The 22,957-nt window shown below is 36.5% G+C and overlaps 2 pseudogenes; one reads left to right on the top strand and one right to left on the bottom strand.

The window, feature by feature from the left end:
• The first annotated feature begins 6,339 nt into the window (after nt 1-6,339).
• Nucleotides 6,340-7,136, top strand: LOC105496757 (heat shock protein HSP 90-beta pseudogene; annotated as a pseudogene).
• Nucleotides 7,137-9,022: 1,886 nt separating this feature from the next.
• On the bottom strand, nt 9,023-9,199 carry LOC105496116 (small integral membrane protein 11 pseudogene; annotated as a pseudogene).
• Nucleotides 9,200-22,957: the final 13,758 nt, after the last annotated feature.

Here is a 22,957-nt window from a genome sequence, read left to right as displayed (position 1 = left end):
ATGTATTCTGGGTCATAAGTGAAATTTTTTAGCTTTATAGAAAAGTTGAAAACTAAAGCACAGAATGTTATATTGGAAGAAAACATTTTCTTTAGACTTTTAATATAAAACATTTTTAGCATCAGGCAACAACAGCAGTTAGAACCTGAGGAAAAAAGTTACAACAGCTGATGAAGTTGAAAGAAAGAGGTATTACTTCAGGCCTTCTCAAAGGGGACAGAAAGCTGAAAACAGTGAGACACAATAAAAGTTGAACTTTTGGGTTAAAAACAAAATTAAGGCCAGGCACAGTTCTTATTACTCATGCCTGTAATCCCAGCACTTTGGGAGGCTAAGTTGGCTGGATCACTTGAGTCCAGGAGTTCAAGACTAGCCTGGGCAACATGGCAAATGCCCTCTCTACTAAAAATACAAAAAATTAGCTGAGTGTGGTGGCACATACCTGTAGTCCCAGCTACTCAGGAGGCTGAGGTGAGAGAATCACATAAGCCCGGGGGGTCAAGGCTGTTGTGAGCTGAGATCGTGCCACTGAACTACAGCCTGGGTGACTGAGTGAAACCCTGCCTCAAAAAAGAAAAACAAGTACAAAATTAAAATCTCTTCTAATTTTATTAAGAGTAAATTAATACCTTAAGAAAATTTTATTGTTCTAACCAATTCTTAGTGTATTTTAAATATCCAAGTTCAATCTCTAGTACTATTGCAAATAATTCATATAAATTTATTTATATAAATTTATATAAACATTATAAATAATTTCCTTTTAATTATAGGCAACTTGATCCAGTTTTTAAAATCACAAGTTCTCTTTTTAAAACTTTATTACAACTTACACAAACCATTTACAACGTGCTTGGACTTGCCTGTTTTATCCTAAACACTCCTTTTTTCTAAATAACCAGTCATTTTATTTTAGGGCAAAAATTTACAATATTCTTTTTCATATAAAATTATTTTCGTTTTATCTTTTCTTACGAAAAAGTCTCTTTATATTTATAACTTCCTTTACATCACTCTTATTTACTAGTTTCTTTTGCCCATTTTCATAAATAAGCTTTAAATAACTTTTGAATTAGACAAAAAGAATTTTCCTTTAAATAAGGATACTTTTTTTGAAAGAACATGTTTTCCTATAATGTAATTTAAAAAATTTAAAATAATGCAGATATTTAATGAATGTCAGTTATTTAATTCAATATGACTTTAGATTCCAATTTATATGGCAAGTTTATTTACAAGAATTTATTCCATTACATTTATCTAATTAATTAAAAAATAGTTTACCTAGATTACTTATGAAAATTGTGATAGTCATCATTTGAAGTTATTTCCCTATTAACCATTTTAATAGCTGGTGAATATCAGGTTTTTTCTTAAATAAGAACTTTAAGATTAAGTGAATTTTTTTTTTGTCAGTAACTCAGGATTTAGCTGTTTCTATTAAATCAACAATATTAAATTTCTTATTTATAAAAAATACACAAAGATAATTTTCTCTTGAGCTGCAAGCTTTATAACCCTTATGCTAAATTCTGACACCTATAATGTCTAGCAGAGATAAATATTAGACTTGTTGACCAATAAATCTGAACAATAACATATGTGGACTATTCTGAAGCCATTTCTAATTTTATTTTACCAATAATTTCAAACCAGCTTATTTATTTATTTATTGAGACAGAGTCTCCCTCTCCCACCCAGTCTGGAGTGCAGTGGCACGATCTTGGTTCACTGCAACTTCTACCTCCTGGGTTCAAGTGATTCTCCTGCCTCAGCCTCCTGAGTAGCTGGAACTACAGGCACATGCCACCAGGCCTGGCTAGTTTTTGTATTTTTAGTAGAGACAAGGTTTCACCATGTTGGCCAGGCTGGTCTCAAACTCCTGATCTGAGGTGACCTGCCCACTTCAACCTCCCAAAGTGCTGGTATTGCAGGCATTAGCCACCACTCCTGGCCCAAACCAGCTTATTTATTAAGAATTTACTTAAGTCACATGAACTTGAAAAAGGATTTGGGCTCAAAGTTTCTATTTTTCTGATACAGAGTTTATTTAAGTTTTTTCTATGCCAATTAATCAGAACTCTTTTATATATTTTTGGTAGTGAAACATTATATATATATGTGACACATAAATCCATATACACCTTAGACATGCAGATAGAAGTAATCTTACAGACTTATAAGACTTCCTTTTTTCCTATTTTAGATATCCAATTTCTTGATAACCTCTTTCATTACCCTAGGCAATTGTCATCTAGATAGCCCTAAGTTTGTATACTAAATGAATAAGTCCTTGGTGAACATCACAGCAAAATTTACATCTCAAGATACAGAGACAGAGAGAAAGAGATAGAGAGAAAGATTCTGCTGTGCCAGTGGAGATTAAAAATGGATGCCAAGTCAATCATAAAATTATAGAACTCTACTATAGGATTGCGTAAGGAGACCAAGTGTATTTAGATGGGTAGTTTTAAATTTTGCCTTTAGCCTCTATCATTTAGATGCATCTCTGAGCTCTCGGCAGAGCTAACACTGAGTCCTGATTATCCAAAAGGATAGCGATAACATGGAATTAGGTCACATAATGATTTTATAGTGAACTTTGTTACAAAGACTTTTTTAACTGTCTAAACCCCACCCTTAAACACTCAACAGTAGCTCCTGTTGTAATAATTATTTCATTCAAAAAAGAAATCAGGGCCTGGTGTGGTGGCTCACATCTGTAATCCCAGTACTTTGGGAGGCCAAGGCAGGTGGATCACCTGAGTTCAGGAGTCTCGAGATCAACCTGAGTAACATGGTGAAACCCCATCTCTACTAAAAATACAAAAATTAGCCAGGTGTGGTGGTGCACGCCTGTAATTCCAGCTACTTGGGAGTCTGAAGCAGGAGAATCACTTGAACCTGGGAGGCAGAAGTTGCAGTGAGCTGAGATCAGTCCATTGCACTCCAGCCTGGGTGATAAAGCGAAGCTCCGTTGCAAAAAAATAATAATAATAATAAAATAAAATAATAAAATAAAAATAAAAAAGAAATCAGGTAACAATACAAAAGCAAGAAGTTTAAGATCTGAGAGCAACTTGTCTGTTTATACTCTTGGAGTTCTATAAGGAAAAACAGAGGTTTCTTTTCAAAAAGGAATCTGTTACCATCTCTTGTTTTTTTAAGGAATCCTAGGCTGTTAGAAACTTTAGGTCCCTCATGTAGCAGAGAATGGCAAAAGGAAAGAGACAGGCATAAGTAAATGGAGAAAACAATTCAATTGACTTAAGAAGAAAAAAACACTTTCGGCCGGGCGCGGTGGCTCAAGCCTGTAATCCCAGCACTTTGGGAGGCCGAGATGGGCGGATCACAAGGTCAGGAGATCGAGACCATCCTGGCTAACACGGCGAAACCCCGTCTCTACTAAAAACACAAAAAATTAGCCGGGCGAGGTGGCGGCGCCTGTGGTCCCAGCTACTCGGGAGGCTGAGGCAGGAGAATGGCGGGAACCCGGGAGGCGGAGCTTGCAGTGAGCTGAGATCTGGCCACTGCACTCCAGCCTGGGCGACAGAGCGAGACTCCGTCTCAAAAAAAAAAAAAGAAAACACTTTCTCAGGAAAAAAAAGATTCTATTTATAAATATATGCATTTATAAATATATAACTATATATTTATACATTTATATATGTATATGCATATAAGTATATGTATACATTTATAAATATATGTATACATATGTAAATGTATATGTGTATATAGATATAAATATATGTATATGTACACACATATGCATTTATAAATTTATAATTATAAATATATATTATATAAATTATATAAATTATATATTATAATTATAAATTTATAAATGCATATGTGTATATATACATATACATATGTATTTGTATCTTACACATATGCATTTATAAATTTATAATTATAAATATATAATTATATAAATTATATACATATAATTAATTTATATAATACATAAATTATATGTATATAATTTATATAATTATACATGTATACATGTATATATACATATACAATTATATACAATTTATATATACATATACAATTTATATATAAATTATATAATTATATAAATTATATATAAAATACAATATATAAAATATAAATATATAAATTATATAATTATAATTATAAATATGTATTTATAAATGCATATGTGTATATATACATATATTTGTAAATACATGTATACATGTATATATGTGTCACATATGTGTATATATATGTGTATACATCTTGGATATCAACTTTTAATTAAGCTTTTAACCATTAAGCTTTTTCTCTTTTTCTTTTTTTAAAATTTCAATAGTTTTGGGGATATGGGTGGTTTTTGGTTACATGGATAAGTTCTTTAGTGGCGATTTCTGAGATTTTGGTGCACCCATCACCTGAGCAGTGTACACTGTACTTAATGTATAGTCTTTTATTCCTCACCCCCCTTGCACCGTTTCTCTTGAGTCTCCAAAGTCCACTGTGTCATTCTTATGCCTTTGAATCCTCATAGTTTAGCTTCCACTTGTGAGAACATATGATGTTTGATTTCCTTTCCTGAATGACTTCATTTAGAATAATGGCCTCCAACTCCATCCAGGTTGCTGTGAATGCCATTATTTCATTCTTTTTTTATGGCTGAGTAGTATTCCATGGTGTATGGGGGTGTGCGTGTGTGTGTGTGTGTATATATATATATATATTTACACATTCTTTACAGACTCATTGCTTGATCGGCATTTGAATTGGTTTCATATTTTTGCCATTGTGAATTGTGCTGCTATAAACACGCGTGTGCAAGTGTCTTTTTTATATAGTGACTTCTTTTCCTCTGGGTAGATACTCAATAGTGGAATTGCTGGAACAAATAATAGATCTACTTTTAGTTCTTTAAGGAATCTCCATACTGTTTTCCATAGTGGTTGTACTAGTTTCCATTCTGACCAGCAGTGTGAAAATGTTCCCTTTTCACCACATCCATGACAACATCTATTATTTTTTTGATTATGGGCATTCTTGCAGGAGTAAGATGGTATTGCATTGTGGTTTTGATTTGCATTTCCCTGATAGTGATGTTGAGCATTTTTCCACATGCTTGTTGGCTATTTGTATATCTTCTTTGGGAATTGTCTAGAATCCCAGCACTTTGAGAGGCTGAAGTGTGTGGATTGCTTGAGCCTAGGAGTTTGAGTCAGACTAGGCAGCATAGTGAAACCATATCTCTACAATTGAGGCCTTGTTCCCCATAATTTGGAACTTTCCTTCAGATTTGACCAAGTCAGGTATAGTTAATCCAACCCAATGGGAAAAAGATCAAAACAACAAAAACAAGAACAAAAACAGGAACAAAAAAATAAAATAGTTAAGCAAAACAATTGCACAATTTATACAATTGTTGAGCTTTCTAATGGTAAGAAGAAATTAAGACAAGCTGTTTGTTAATCGTAAATTTTAGTCATTAAGGTGCATTCCCAAGACAAACTCCAATTAAGCTACTTACCTAGGAATGGGGCTCAGGCTGAAGACTACTCTCTACCATCCTGGAAGCAAGAAAAAACTAAAACTTGTCTTCCCTGTTAGAAGTGAGCTGAAACTCCAAAGAAGAGTTGCCTGCTTTCACTCTTCATGGAAGCAAGAGAACTCACTTGCCTTGTTGGAAGTGAGTAAAACTCCAGAAAAGGAATTGTATGGCAAAATGAACCTTAGGCCTCAACCAAATTTTGGGAGATCAGGGATTCTCTGGAGGAGATGCTCCTGACTTCAGCAAATTGTCCTATTGATTTGAACAGTAAAGATAGCTCAGGCTGGTACCAAGTACTGATATGAGATTTGTCCAAAGTCAGGGTAACTCTACTCATAGTCCCTTTGTGGTCACGAGTTTGTAAACCAAGAAGTATCTAAGCCAAGTCTCAGTGAATTTTAGAAGTTTATTTTGCCAAGATTAATTAAGAACAATGCCCAGGAAAAAGAACATGGAATGACAGGACGGTCTGTGTTCCGTGCCTTTCTCCAAAGATGATTGTGAAGGCTTAAGCGTTTAAAGGGGAAAAGCAGACTGACGGGGACAATTCATATTGTACCGTGAAAAATGCATAGTTTTTTTTTTTTTCCCATTAAAAATGGGAAAAGAGGCATGGAAAAAGCAAATGACTTACTTAAGTTTATCCAAAAAATCTGTGGTGGTGCTGAGTCTTCCCATACCTACGGAATTGTTTCTCAAAGAACCTACTGGTCTCTGCTATCTTGACAAGACCTCACTGTAGTTTTGTGAAATTTATAATGTGTTTCATTTATTTAGAACTGTGGCCTTAATAGCTGTACATTGGTAAAGTTATGGTACTCCTATGCAGAAAAACAAAAAACTTCCCAGAGCAGAATACCATCTATTTCTGTAAGAAGATTTTCCTTTGAAAGTTGATCTCTAATGTTTCTGATGCCTTAGACAATATTTTCTGAGAGTATGACAGAATTCTTCAAGTTGGACAGTGGTAAACAGCTGAACCCCCAACCCTCATGAAAACAGCCTGACTTTGAACAAGAGAAGGAAATCACCAATGATGAGGCATTGGCATGACCAAGGCTTATCTCACAAATAATTTGGGAACTATTGTCAAGTTCTGTCTAAAGCATTTATGGAGGTTATTCAGGCTAGTGCAGACATCTTCATGATTAGGCAAATAGTTTGGTGTTTACTTTTATTCTGCCTATCTGGTGACTGATAAAGTAGTTGTGATCATAAAGCATAATGATGATGAACAGTATGCCTGGGATCTTCTGCCGGGGATTCCTTTAATGTATATGCTGACCATGTTGAGCTCATTGGTAGTGGTACCAAAGTAATCCTCTGCCTTAAAGAAGACCAGACAGAGTACTTTTAAGAGAGGTGGGTCAAATAAATAGTAAAGAAGCACTTGAAGTTCATAGGCTATTCTATTACCTTTTATTTGGAAAAGGAGTAGGAGAAGTAAATCACTGATAATGAGGCTGAGGAAGAGAAAGGTGAGAAAGAAAAAGAAAAAGATGATGAAGAAAATCCCAAGATTGAAGATGTGGCTTCAGACGAAAAGGATGATAGTGGTATGGATAAGAAGAAGAAAACCAAGGCTGGATGCAGTGGCTCATGTCTGTAACCCCGGCACTTTGGGAGGTCGAGGTAGGTGGATCACTTGAGGTCAGGAGTTCAGGACCAGCCTGACCAACATGGTGAAACCCCATCTCTACTAAAAATATGAAAATTAGCTGGACATGGTGGCCAACACCTGTCATCCCAGCTACTCGGGTGGCTGAGGCAGGAGAATCACTTGAACCTGGGAGGTGGAGGTTGTAGTGAGCCAAGATCATGCCACTGTACTCCCGCCTGGGCAACAGAGTGAGATTAAAAAAAAAAAAAAAAAAAGCTGCAAAAAGTTAGCTAGGTTGAAAAATTTCTAATTAACATATGACAATTAAAATAATTCCTTAGGTGATGAAAGTAAGATGTGTTTTTGGTAAAGGGAAAAAAAGGTAATTTTTGTCCCAAAGTGGAATGACTGGCTGTTCCAAAACTAGAAAGAAAGAAGACTGTAGAAGGCTTGTGGAAGATTAATCTTATAAAACAAATTTTCTGTGTGATCACATTGGCTAAAGTTAGAAGAGAAGTTTTCTAAGTTTTTCTAAAATTGAACATTAATTTCAAAGGTATACATTGATAGAAAACTAGAATTTGGTTCTCTCTGTTAAAACAAGATTTTTCTTGGAATGTTGAGCTGCTGTTAATGGCAAATAATGAAAGGTTTTTCTTTACCTTTCAGATAATTGGTCTAGGGAAAAAGAATGTGTTTTATCATTGTAGTTTCCTGTGTTTTATGTTGCCTTTATTAAGCCTTTGATTACTAAGACAATTGAGTCCTCTCTATTAAAGAACTCACGTTTTTCTACAAGTAGGCATTTTTAAAAAGAAATGTGTAACTCTGTGTTTGCCTTTTTCTTTTCTTTTTGAGACAAAGTCTTGCTCTGTCACCCAGGCTGGATTGCAGTAGCATGATCATGGCTCACTAGCAGCCTCAACCTCCTGGTCTCAGGTGATCTTCTCACCTCAGCCTCCCAACTAGCTAAGACTACAGGTGTGTGCCACCATGCCTGGCAAATTTTTAATTTTTTTGTAGAGATGAGGTTTTGCCATGTTGCCCTGGGATTTTTTGTTGTTGTGGTGGTGGTTTGTTTTTAGTGGTAAGGTCTTGCTCTATTGCCCAGGCTAGAACACAGTGGTATGATCATAGTTAAGTGTAGCCTTGAACTCCTAGGCACAAGCAATTCTTCTGCCTCCCAAGTATTTAGGACTATAGGGGTATGCCACTATGCATGGCTAATTTTTCTTTTTTTTTTTTCTTTTTTTTTTTTTTAGAGACAGCATGTTGCCATATTGCTTAGGCTGGTCTTGAACTCCTGGCCTCAAAGGATTCTCCCACCTCAGCCTGCCAAGGCGCTGGGATTATAGAGTGTTATAGAGTGTTTGCCTTTTGAAGTCTTTTCATTATCACTCTGGTTAAATGAGTGCCTATTATCTCACAGTGACCTGTAATTCTATTTTTTTTTGAGATGGAGTTTTGCTCTTGTCACCCAGGCTGGAGTATTATAGCACAATCTCGGCTCACTGCAACCTCTGACTCCTGGGTTCAAGCGATTCTCCTGCCTCAGTCTCTCGAGTAGCTGGGATTACAGATGCGCACCACTCCACCCGGCTAATTTTTCTATTTTTAGTAGAGACGGGGTTTCACCATGTTGGCCAGGCTGGTCTCAAACTCCCGACCTCAAGCGATCTGCCCTCCTCAGCCTCCCAAAGTGTTGGGATTACAGGCGTGAGCCACCATGCCCGGCCAATACTGGTTCTTTTAAAAGCACATATAAATTCACAGTATTTTAAGTGAAAGGTCTAGATTGGGAGTTTATCCTCTGACACATTATTCAATAATTAAGTTTGTCTTCTCTTTCTTCTCAGCCGGAGTCTTCTCAAGCTGACATTTACATTGCGGAATATTCAGTTATCTTTTTTCTCTGATTACTTCTTCCTTTCAGCTTCCAGTTTTTGTTGTTTTGCTTCCAACCTTTTTCTTTGTTATATTTTCACTCCAGCAAGTGCTAGGCAGATAATTAATGTTTTCGCTGCCAAGATGTACAGCAGCAGGTGCACGTGCTTGAGAACCTTCCAGTTCATGGTAGACCAACTGTAAATTCACTCCTGATCAACACAAACCCCCACCAGACAAGTACATGAGAGGCGGCTGGAAGGTCAAGTCCAAGGAGCTGGAAGGTCTGATTGCTCCTGACAGCGGAGCCTCCTGTGCCTGGCTGCACACAAACCATCCAAAATTGACATTTAAGAGGATATAAATCCAATGGTAAATGTGGACAGATAGTTTTCCTTCCTGAGTCATTAAAACTCCCATTGTTAAAAGCTTTGCACTCCATGACTTATAATGAAAGAGGTAAAATGATCCAAATTGTGAAAAAATACTGGTGTTGTGACTGTTCTAAAACTGTTAACATGGTTTATGACCAGTATTTGGCTTGTTAAACCTATAATTCCGAGAAGACACTTGATACAGATTGGCTCTGTGTCCCCACCCAAATCTCATGTTGAATTGTAATTTCCAATGTTGGGGGAGGGACTGGTGGGAGGTGATTGGATCATGGGGGTGGATTTCTACTTTACTGTTTTTGTGTTAGTGAGTGAGTTCTCACAAGATCTGGTGGTTTAAAAGTATGTAGCACTTCCTCCTTCACTCTCTCTCTCCTGCCACCATGTGAAGATGTGTTTGCTTCTCCTTCAGCCTTCCACCATGACTGTAAGTTTCCTGAGGCCTCCCCAGCCATGCTCCTGTACAGCTTGTGGAATTGTGACTCCATTAAACCTATTTTCTTCATAAATTACCCAGTCTCACGTAGTTCTTTATAGCAGTGTGAGAATGAACTAATACAACAGCCAATACATCAGGTACATTTCTGCTACCTGATGAGCCATTTGAACATTTCATAGAGGGATTTCATTCAATTGCCATTTTCAGTGCATGTTTTCTGGTTGTGTAGAAGCTTTCCCATGAAGGAAAGCTGATGCCATTATAGTAACTGAAAGGTTATTAGAATGTGTATTTCTCTCATGGGGCATTCCTGGAAAAATCTCCAATGATAGAGGTACTTACTTTACTGGACAAGTTGTAAAACAGTTAAATAAGATACTAGAAATACAATGGCATTAGACAAAGCCAACTAAGTTAATTAGATTGCCTTGGTTAAAGGTATTGAATATTGATGGAATTCACGTTCACTTCCACTGGAAAAATATAAGTTGAACATAAGTTCCCTAAGTTTTGCTTTTTGCTCACACTCTTACCTAGGTGAGAACCTAACCAAAAGGGGGAAATTATCAAGCAAAAGTATGAGAGGTGACTGCTTGTGCTGAGGTCTTGCACTTTGCTCCAACAGATCAGACCAAACCAAAATGAAGTCACTCATGCTAAATGCCACATAACAAAATGGAAACTTTAAAGAAGCAGATAAATCCCAAAACAGATCAGTGTTTTCATCTCCCTGAAAACAAGAGATTTTAATCTGCCTGAGTCAACAGAGCAAGGAAGTACTACCTGCTTTAACCCTTCCAGAAGAGACTGAGGAGGCCTGATGTTGACGAATCAGGTTTTCCCCCTTATTGTTCTGTTTATTTGTCCCCACTTTACAAAATTCATTGTTTTGCTATTTCCCAATGGGATTTGAGACCAAATAAATCCATTATAATGGTGACAGAGCGTGAGTGACATCAGTGCCTAAACTTTTGGTCAACATCTCAAAATTGAGAAGTTGACCCAAAGGGCAGAATTATTAAATTAAGTTCAGCCTAAAACTGCCCCTGTGTATATTTTAAGTTTGTCCTAAAGGTTTCTCCATATAGAGTAAACTGCAATCTAACTTGTGTCAACAGACTGTAATCCACTCTTGTAAAAAGTAGCTGAGTCTCAGCCAATCATAGCAGTTGAGTTTCAGTCAATTATAGGCAGCCAACTGTAAAAATCAAGTTGAATTAAGGTGAACACTGAATTCTAACCAATCTAGATGTCACTGTACCTCATTTTCATTTTCTGTATATCACTTACTTTTCTATGGCTGAAAATATAAACTGCACATGTGATGGGGCAGAACATTTTGAACCATTTTGGTCCAGACTGCTGCCTGATTCTAGAATCACAAATAAAAACCCTAAGATCTATAAAACCAGATTTGTTGTAATTTTATCTTTTAACAATTCTTATGAAGTCCATAGTAGGACAATTGTGTACTAAAATCTGATAATAGATGTGACTGTTACTGAGGCTCCTGTGTAAATTCAAGGGAAGAACAGAAGGAGCACATTGTAGGTGCTCAAAAATTTTAAAATAAATGTAATTCAGAGAAATATTGGCCATTTACAGCAATTTGGGCTTATTATATTCATAGTTTTCTGGATAATTAAAAATAATGTAGAAAGCAAAGTAGAAGCCTTCTTATCTGATTCTATATTTGGTCTTGTCACCATGAAAAACTATGCTTAGACTTGCAGATAAGTAATTTGGGTTTATTTAAAGATTAATAAACCCAAATTTTCTGCCCTCCTTTGGTGAGAATTCCAGGCAGTTGTCAGCATAAAACTTTTATACCATATATTGAGGTCAGTAATGTAAAAACAGTGTACTTTTAAGGGTCAAAAGTTTACACAAATATTCCCAGGTGTCAATGCCAGAGACCACAGGCAGACTTTTTGTATTTCAGGTCATGTGGACCGAAGTTCATTTTAGAATCAGGCCATATATACATTCCACAGAAGTTTTTATCTAAATACACATGTATATAAAAAATGAGCATCTAAAGAAAAAAAACCCTTTAGTGTTAGTGAATCAAAAAATTCATTAAGTGGAGAATCATTCAAAAGGTAATAAGTACTTAAAATATTTTACTTTAGAATAAAATATACAAATGAATATTTTACCAATCTTTTGATAGAGAGTGAAGGCTTTTTTTTTTTTTTTTTTTTTTGTTTTTTGAGATGGAGTTTTGCTCTTGTTGCCCAGGCTGGAGTGAAATGACGTGATCTTGGCTTACTGCTACTTTCACCTCCAGGGTTCAAGCAATTCTCCTGCCTCAGCCTTCCAAGTAGCTGTGATTACAGGCATGTGACACCATGCCCGGCTAATTTTGTATTTTTAATAGAGATGGGGTTTCACTATGTTGGTCAGGCTGGTCTCAAACTCCTGACCCCATGTGATGCACCTGCCTCGGCCTCCCAAAGTGCTGAGATTACAGGAGTGAGCCACCTTGCCCGGCCGGTTAAGGCTTTTATTAAAAAGTATTTTTAAGTAGTTTGCTGATGTGAGACTTTTAGGTTTAGAATTTTTTGAAGTTTTTATTACTTCTATTTTCTGTATTTTATAGTTTTCTTGTCTGTGTAGTTTCAAAAGAAAGTCTTTTTCCCCAATTACCTTTCCTGAAGTCATCCCAAAGAATCCAACTTGGTTTTCTTTAACTACATTTTCTTTCTTTTCCAATGAATAATTCCTTTGCATGTTATTTAATTAGATAAATTTAAAACAAGTACAATTGACATAAATAGTTCAGGATCAAACGACTGATGCTTAGAAAACGGGCACTTCATTCAGTGGCAGCTAGGGAGTGGAAGCACATCAGAGCCTACCTGCTTGGTCCCAAGACTTCCTCTTGTTTTGTGAGTCTATGTTTCAAAGCAGGAATGAAGAGCACTTGCTAGATAATTAATTGATGGTCAGTTGAAAGAGACTCTATTTTACAAAGTTTTTGTTTGAGTTACCAGCACCATAAAAGGAACAGCATTTTATTGTGAATTATTCATATTGTCTATTAATACCAACCAAGTTTTCAGGTACTTGTCTTTCCCTTACTAAAATGTACAGATATAAATTTGCCTAGCAATAGAGTGCAATTTGTGTTTGCTAAATGATTTGGTTCAAATTATTTCATATGCAACTTAAAATTATTTATGAATTAATTTAAATGCCTATTCCATCACAAGAGGGCACTCATGCCCCATTTTTAAAGTAAGTTCTATTTCAGGCATCAATTCTGGAGGAATTAAAACTGAAATAAAATTTAGATCTATATATACATTGAATTTCAACTTCAGTAAACTGTTTTTTGTCTGATGTAACTGGGAATTGGTGATTCAGTTTATGCAAATACAGAAATTTTTAATGCATGTAATATTAAAAAATAATTTTTGCAGACAGAATACAAAAATATGCAAAATTTGCCATGCTAAACAACATTTCATTTTTTGATGAGTCATCCCAAGGTCTTCATTACTTTAAAATGAAATTACTTCATTGATTGTGGAATTATTGAAATGAGATTTCTAATAATTTATCACACAGTCAATCAACATCATTGAACATTTACTCTTTGGTGTTTCTGTTCTTTAGACAAGAGATTTTGCTGTATTTTGCCATGCATTTAAAATTGTGGTTTATAATTGTAGTTTGTATTAGTTATCTGTTGTTGGCTAACAAATTACTCCAAAATATAGTGGTTTAAAGGAATAATCATTCATTATCTTATAATTTCCGAGGGTCAGGAATCTGGGAGCAGTTTAGTAGGGTGCCTCTGGCTCAAAGTCCCTCACAGGTAGCAGTCAAGCTCTTGGCTCGGGCTGCAGTCATCTTAAGGTTTAACTGGGGCTGAAGGATTTTCTTCCAAATTTACTCACATGGCCCCCTACACAGGGCAGCCTGGCAAAACAGAAATTGGATTCCTTCAGGCCAAATAATCTAAGGAGGAGCAAGAGAGAGTATCCAAGAGGAAGGCTACAGTCTCTTTATAGGCTAATATTCAAAGTGACATCCCATTATTCTGTCATATTTTGTTAGAATGAGTCATTAAGTCTACCCATACTTAAAAGGCTGAGGGTTACACAGAGGCGTGAATGTTAGGAGATGGGAATTACTGGGAACCAACAGAGTAGCTGTTATTACGTAACTGGATAAAGAAAGCATCATGTAAAGACAGAAAAATCCCCAGGTAGATAGGATTGAGTATTAATATTTTGTCAGTAAATAAATTTGAACATGATAGTATTCAAGATTTTAACCAGAATAGGATTAACACAAATATTTGAATTTGAACTCAAGTTATTCTTTATTTTCTTCTTAAATCATATTTGCCTGGCAAAAATAAATAAGCAAAGAAACAAATAGGTAGAATTAGTAGCAAAAATTGTTAAGATGCAAAAGAATATGGAATTCAAAATGTTAAATTTGGGATTGACAATATGGAGAGGACTAGGTGGTGCTAGAACTGCTTTTTGAGTCCATGTTCTGTAGCCAGGGCCAGCCCTAGGTTATGGTATGATATATAATGTGCAAAAATTGGTGACCAGTGCAAAGGTTTCCTTGTGTTCCTGAAAGGAAACCCATATACCAAGAACTTCCTTGGTTTCTTAAAGAATGGGTAAGGCAGTTGGTTGTTTTATTACTTTACTAGGACCTTTATTCTTCTTCTCAGGTTCTCCTTCCAGGGAATCCAGTTGTCACTTGTTCACCTTTACTGTAAAAAGAATGGATGGATTTTGCTAGTTTTGTAGTGCCCTGATACCTGGTCATTTGAGTATTAATTTCATGTTAACTTTGCAACTTTCCCAAGTATAGACTAAAATATGTTGCTTAGCTATTCTATTTTACTATTTAAGTGTTTATTTAAAAATGTTCATTTTATTTATTTTTAAAATAGATTATACATTGCCATAAGACAAAATTCAAGAGTTTTCAAAAGGTGGATTTTAAAAGTTTCCCTCTCCTACCTCTCATCCCCTCAGCTTCCTCCCTATTTACCCATGTGTAGGATATCCTTTCTTAATTATTAGTTACTTTCTTTTTCTCATGCAAACAATGGTTTTTTTTTTTTTTTTTTTTTTTTTTTGAGACGGAGTCTCGCTGTGTCGCCCAGGCTGGAGTGCAGTGGCCGGATCTCAGCTTACTGCAAGCTCCGCCTCCCGGGTTTACGCCATTCTCCTGCCTCAGCCTCCTGAGTAGCTGGGACTACAGGTGCCGGCCACCTCACCCGGCTAGATTTTTGTATTTTTTAGTAGAGACGGGGTTTAGCCAGGATGGTCTCGATCTCCTGACCTTGTGGCAAACAATGGTATTTTATATACAATCTTCTGCTCTTGTTAGTTAATGTATCGTGGCATTCTTGCCTTATCAGCACATGAAGTGCTTCTTCATTCTTATTTAATGGATACATACTATTTCATTGTAAAGATGTACCATACTTTTGTTCTGCTCTTTGTCAATAGACTTTAGGTTTCCAATGATTTGCTTTTCATTACTACAATAAACTTGTTCATGAATTGTATTTTTATTTTTAAAATTTTAATTGTTATTAATCTTTGATAATTCAAGTGGCACTTTTAAGGATTTTATAGTGTCTAAGGGTCATTATAGTATCAATTATCAGTGTATAATATCAATATATAGAAGCCATAATGATTAAGGCTGAATTTTCAGTGACCTTAATATACACCTTAAATTTTACCCCTTTCCTTGCTGTTTATTAGAAACATTTTCAGTCATATAAAAAAGTTGAAATAATAGTGTAATACATACCCATATACCTATCACTAGATTCAAAATTTATTAATAATTTGCCATATTTTCCTTTAATTTCTAATTCACAGAAAATCTCCACATATCAGTTTGTTTACATGTATTTTATCACACTTTTCCACAAAAAATAGAGAGTAAAATACATAGGGAGATAAAATTTTGGCTATTTGAAGTTTCTATTCTGAAAAAAAAAGAAGAGCTTTATTATACTTATTCTCAGCAAAAAGATTTACTAAAGTATCCAAGCCTTATAATGTTCTCAGCTAACTAGTATTTGGCACTATACAATGTTTAAATGATAAGGGCTCCAGAAACTTAATGTAATGGCCTTAGGGACAAAGCAACTCCTAGATGTCCCAAAGAGTCTGTATTTTTTCAACTTTTCTTTTCTTTCTTTCATATTAATTTCATGTAACATTTATTATGCACTTAGCCCATACGAGATATTTTTCTAATTAACAGGTACACATTAACTCATTTAATCCTTACAACAAATCTAAGAGATATTATTATTATTATTTATCCCCCTTTTACAGATGAAGAAGTGGAAGCTCACATACAGGACACAAAATGATAGGAAACTAGTGTCTTGGCAAGGGAATCCACTTCTTTATCTACTCCTAAATCCTTAACAATAATCTAGATTCAGAATGGGCACCCTTGTTACTGACACTTGTTGAAGTGGGTTAGAAATCAAAAGAAATGTAACACGATGTGTTATCTGAGGTGCAAACAGATTCTGGTGGATGGAGTTAGGGGATCCTCCTCTGTAGCCCTAAACCATTTACATAAACTGATTCACATAGGGGCTGAGTTACCATTTAATAATGATTTTTTGGGGAACTCCACCATTTAATAATGGTTCATACATAAATTTGGGTAAATCAAGGGAGAGGATCACAGTGGAAATCAGATTGTAGAGACCATGACCAAGAAGCCAAGACAGAATTCATTAGAAGAGAGGATGATGTCTGCCAGGTTGGGCAATGCTTAGTGATAGTGCCCACATCTTGAAGAGGTTCCAGTAGCATTGTAGACAGAGGTCAAACCTTGATTTGTATATCCCAGGAGAAGGTGGCCATGTTACTAATTGCTGACACATTGGGATTCAAGCAAGCTTATTGTGGTATACTTTGAGTATAATATAGAATGAGTGGTCTCTACATGTTGCAAAAACATCAATGCCATCTCTTGTGAGCAGTGTTTTTCTGGTTACACTCGCAATAAAATGATTACCCAGTATGGGAGGAGAGTTCTGTGTTAGAGTGAGCCTCTGATGGAGTGTTGAGGCTTGAGGCTGTGAGCTCTAGGTCTGGATATTTGTAGTGGCTAGTAATAAATTAGGACTGACCCATGGGCCAGTGAAAGCATGACAGACCAGGTCTCACTAACACAGACCTCCATTACAGATGTCCCAGCACTGAGTAACTAGGTTAAACATTGAAAGCTGATCGAGCCAGTGCCCTCATACAAAGGCTGGAATGTAACAAAAAGCCACCAGGAGTTTTGCCTAGGCCTTTCCTGGGCCTTAAAGTGTGACAAAATTACAAAGGATTTCTTAACAAGACCCATTTAGGATTAAACAAGTTTCATTGGGGGTCTGAAGAAACTCCCCAGGCCTCCACAAACAAGTTTATTGGAAGTCTGAAGGAACTCCCCAAACCTCTGTGATTTGGCAGGAGACAAGATAAGGGTAATCAACGCAGCACCTGGACCCATTTAGATTAAGTAAATTTACTGAGGATCCAGAGGAAGGTCTTTGGGACTCAGACCCTAGTTATAGATTAAAATAAGTTAATCACTTATGTCTTTAGATGAATGCATGCTTACATGTACACATATAGCTTAGAAGGTATATCAGCTCTGGAAAACTTTGTAATTTTGAGTTGGTCTGATGATAACTTCCAGGCCTTCTCCTCGTAATCAGTTACAGAAATAAGAACTCTCTTCCTCCTCAGTTCATCTGCATCTTGTTACTGGGCTGCGAAAAATAGCAACCCGACCCTCAGTTTGGTCCGGGAACAAAAGCACTCGTGATTCCTCTTAGAAATTCTTGAAGAGAATGGACTTCCTGCATTTAAGGATATGAGGACATGCAGATTTGTAATTCTTTCTACACTTTCATGTAGAAGTTTACATTCTCACTGGGAGATAGATAAATGATATAATCTATTTGATTAAGAGGGTATCTGTAACATTATGAAATATGTTGCTTATCTCAGAACACATCCTTCTGGTGGCCAAGACCCTTTAAGGCTCTGGAGTAATAGGGAAGCAGGAATGTTTGGCTCTTAGAATTTAGAGGAGATATCATTTACCTCATGGGTGTGCATACAATGGTAGTCAGTCAGTGCCCCAGTCCAAGCCTGATTCAGATAGTGACATCTTCACAAAGATTCTACTGAACACAATATGGTAATGTCTTTTGAGTTGTTTCCCAAATAAAACCTCTCCCATTATCTTAGACATGTAACAGAGGATCAGAAGAAGTGTTCTGTTATTTGCAGGGGTTTTGTCTTATCTTTTAATATTCTAAATAGGGCACTGTGAAACTGTCATGCTCCATGCCATACTTAAAACATCCTAAATTACCTAGATTTTATATATTAGAGTGAGGACATACTACATCTTTCCTAATCTACGTGATCACTCACAAGGAAAGGTCTGTAACCAGCCCCAGCAAGGACACCTTCACACTCTGGCAGATGGATTCTAAACTGATTAGTTGGGAGTGAAAAAATCAATAGGGAATGCATTATGCGAATACAGGCTATTCAAGGTTACCCTGCCTGGAAGAGATAAAGTTAGATAGAGAAAGGGAGAGGGGTGGGAGCAGATAAGAGGTTCACTTGGATTATATTTTGATATTATTCCTCCTTATCATTAACATCAGGCCTTTGCAACTAGAAATTGCTAATATGCCATATATGTTACATCTGAGTGTTAAATTGATTTTTGATTTTAAAAGACTGATTTATATATGACCACAGTGCATGCAACGTGAGGCAGAATTTGATTATAAACTGAATAGATTTAATATTCTGTAGGAAATGTTTTGTTGAAGATCCTTGCAGATTCATGAGAGCATTTCTATATATTTTTTGAAGATCATTTGAAAATAAAAAGTAAGATTTATGATGAGCTTACTCAATCCGTTTTGAACATGTTAATTTCATGGCATTAATGTAAGACTTTGTGATGGCTTTGTAATGTGTTGATTAGTCTCATGACATTTTCCGGAATTTCTTTTTCTGTGTCTTTCTGGTTAGGGTAAGTCACAAGAGAGGTTTTTGTGCAAGATTAGTAGGATGGAAGTGAAGCAGTAGCCATTTTATAGCTCATACACATTGCTGCTTATTTGCTGGTTTACATTGATGATGTGAGGCAGCAACTGAGTTGCCACTGCTCTGCCTTTCCCAGATTTTTCAGTTTCTCTGACTTTTGGGCCAAGTATGTTTAGCTTTTTGATCAAGAGCCCTAGCTTCTGTAGGACACCTATGCTACCAGTGCTGGAGGCAACAAGAAGAGACATGGGGTTCAGCCCGTCCTTGCAGGGGACCCACTCATTCTTGAGTTCCAGTTTGTTCTTGCACACTCCACTCTGCGTTCATCCTCCCTTCCTGACTGCTTACCCTGTAGACCTCAAGCTTCAGCAACAGATTTGGAGACACCAACCTTATGAAGACTGCTTAACCAGCTTGCACAATACCCTCATTAAATCCCTTCACATAAGTGGTTCTCAAATGAGGGTGATTTTGATACCCAGGGGGCATTTGGCAATTCTGGAGACATTTTTCATAATCATGATGGAGTGGGGAGATTAGGGGGAGCAGATGTAAGGGTTGCTACTGGCATCTGGTGGGCAAAGTCTAGGTATATGGCTAAATATCCTGCAGTGCACAGGATAGGAGCTCTTCCTGCCACATGAAATAATCTGGTCCAAAATAGTAATTTTGGAGGTTGAGAAACCCACAGGGTTTTAGACTGTATAATTTTTTTTATGGAGCTCTGGTTCTGCTTTCCTGATTAAACCCTAACTGATACTAATATTTTAAAATATAAACTTCAAAATATTTTACCATTTTTCTCCTTGTCAGCAAAATTACATTTTTGTCAAAGACCAAAAAGATGAAAACTTTTAATGAACATATACAACTATCAATTTATAATGACATATTTGCAGCTATAGAGTATGGTCAGATTGTAATCTTATTGAAACACACACTATATTATAAGAGTCACAAAAGTTCTCTGCCAAAGTATTTTTTAAAATTAATAGACTTATTTAAAAATAGCAATTTCAGGTTTACAGAAAAACTGAGGGGAAAGTACAGAGTTCTGTATATCACTCCTTCCCAACTCTGCCCCTTCACACATTTTCTGCTATTATTAACATCTTTCATTAGTGTGGTACATTTGTTACAATTGAAAAATCAATATTGATATATTGATGCATTGTTATGAATTAAAGCCCATAGTTTACATTAGGGTTCATTCCTTGTGCTTGTATTAGTTTGCTCAGGTTTCCATAACAAAATACCACAGATTGGATGGTTTAGATAACAGAACTTTATTTGCTCACAGTTCTGGAGGCAAGAAGTGCTAGATTAAGGTCCAGCAGGGTCATTTTCTGGTGGAGAAAATGTCTGTCTTTCTAGTTTGTAGATAACTACCTTCTCTGTGTGTGCTCACACTGCCTTTCCTCTGTGCCTCAGCGGAGAGTGAGAGAGAGAGACAGAGAGAGAGAGAGAGAGAGAGAGAGAGGGAGACAGACAGAGAGAGAGAGCTCTGATGTACCTTCTTGTAATGACACCAATCACTAGTCCTATCATATCAAGTTCTACTCTTATGATCTATTACCTCCTTAAAGACCCTATCTCCAAATACAGTCACAATGGGCGAGTTAGGGCTTCAACTTAAGAATTTTGGGAGGGACACAATTCAGTCCATAGCAGTATTGTACAGTTCTACCAGTTTTGAGAAATGATATGTATTTATCATTACAGTGTCACAGAGGACAGTTTCAGTTCCCTTAAAATTCCCTATGCTTCACTTATTCATCTCTCCTCTCAAACCCCTAGCAATGACTGATCTTTTTACTGTATCTACAGTTTTGCCTTTTCCAGAACACCATCTAGTTGAAATCACACAGTATGTAGCCTTTTCAGATTGACTTGTTTCACTTAGCAATATGCATTTCAGGTTCCTTCATGTCTTTTATTTTTTCTAAATTTCATTTTCTTTTCTTTCTTTCTTTCTTTCTTTCTTTCTTTCTTTCTTTCTTTCTTTCTTTCTTTCTTTCTTTCTTTCTTTCTTTCTCTCTCTCTTTCTTCTTTCTCTCTCTCCCTCCTTCCTTCCTTCCTTCCTTCCTTCCTTCCTTCCTTCCTTCCTTCCTTCCTTCCTTCCTTCCTTCCTTCCTTCCTTCCTTCCTTCCTTTTCTCTTTTTTTTCTCTTCCTTCTCAAGTTCTTTAAGTTCTGGGGTACATGCGCAGAATGTGGAGGTTTGATACATAGGTACACATGTGCTATGGTGGTTTGCTGCACCCATCAACCTGTCATCTACATTAGGTATTTCTCCTAATGCTATCCCTCCCGTAGCCCCTGACTCCCCAATAGGCCCTGGTGTATGATGTTCCCCTCACTGTGTCCATGTGTTCTCATTGTTCAACTCCCATTTGTGGGTGAGAACATGTGGTGTTTGGTTTTCTGCTCTTGTGTTAGTTTGCTGAGAATGATAGTTTCCAGCTTCATCCATGCCCCTACAAAGGACATGAACTCATCCTTTTTTATGGCTGCATAGTATTCCATGGTGTATATGTGCCACATTTTCATTATCCAGTCTATCAGCAATGGATATTTGGGTTGGTTCCAAGTCTTTGCTATTGTGAATAGCATCTGTGGTGTATATGTGCCACATTTTTGTTATCCAGTCTATGGACATTTGATGAACATTTGAGTTGGTTCCAAGTTTTTGCTATTGTGAATAGTGCCACAATAAATATACGGGTGCACGTGCCTTTATAGTAGAATGATTTGCAATCCTTTGGGTATATACTCAGTAATGGGATTGCTGGGTCAAATGGTATTTCTAGTTCTAGATCCTTGAGGAATCGCCACACTGTCTTCCACAATGGTTGAACTAGTTTACACTCCCACCAACAGTGTAAAAGCGTTTCTATTTCTTCATATCCTCTCCAGCATCTGTTGTTTCTGACTTTTTAATGATATGTCAGGTAGCGTGTTGCCTCCAGTTTTGTTCTCTTTGCTTAGAATTGTCTTGGCTATGCGGGCTCTTTTTTGGTTCCATGTGAACTTTAAAGTAGTTTTTTCTAATTCTGTGAAGAAAGTCAATAGTAGCTTGATGGGGATAGCATTGAATCTATAAATTACTTTGGGCAGTAAGGCCATTTTCATGGTGCTGATTCTTCCTATCCATGAGCATGGAATGTTCTTCCATTTGTTTGTGTCCTCTCTTATTTCCTGGAGCAGAGGTTTGTATTTCTCCTTGAAGAAGTCCTTCATATCCCTTGTAAGTTGGATTCCTAGGTATTTTATTCTTTTTGTAGCAATAGTGAATGGGAGTTCACCCAGTGAATGGGAGTGTATAGGCATGCTTGTGATTTTTGCACAAGATTTTGTATCCTGAGACTTTGCTGAAGTTGCTTATCAGCTTAAGGAGATTTTGGGCTGAGATGATGGAGTTTTCTAAATATACAATCATGTCATCTACAAACAGAGACAGTTTGACTTCCTCTTTTCCTAGTTGAAAACACTTTATTTCTTTCTCTTGCCTGATTGCCCTGGCCAGAACTTCCAATACTATGTTGAATAGGAGTGGTGAGAGAGGGCATCCTTTTGTTGTATCGGTTTTCAAAGGGAATGCTTCCAGTTTTTGCCCATTCAGTATGATAATGGCTGTGGGTTTGTCATAAATAGCTCTTACTATTTTGAGATACATTTCATCGATACCTAGTTTATTGAGAGTCTTTAGCATGAAGGGCTGTTGAATTTTATCAAATGCCTTTTCTGCATCTATTGAGATAATCATGTGGTTTTTGTCATTGGCTCTGTTTATTTGATGGATTGTGTTTATTGATTTGCATATGTTGAACCAGCCTTGCATCCCAGGGATGAAGCTGACTTGATTGTGGTGGATAAGCTTTTTGATGTGTTGCTGGATTGGGTTTGCCAGTATTATATTGAGGTCTTTTGCATCGATGTTCATCAGGGATTTTGGTCTGAAATTTTCTTTTTTTGTTGTGTCTCTGCCAGGCTTTGGTATCAGGATGATGCTGGCCTCATAAAATGAGTTAGAG

Source organism: Macaca nemestrina, chromosome 5 (genome assembly GCF_043159975.1).
Source record: "Macaca nemestrina isolate mMacNem1 chromosome 5, mMacNem.hap1, whole genome shotgun sequence".
NCBI classification, from domain to species: Eukaryota; Metazoa; Chordata; class Mammalia; order Primates; family Cercopithecidae; genus Macaca; species Macaca nemestrina.
This window is presented reverse-complemented; position numbering and strand designations above follow the sequence as displayed.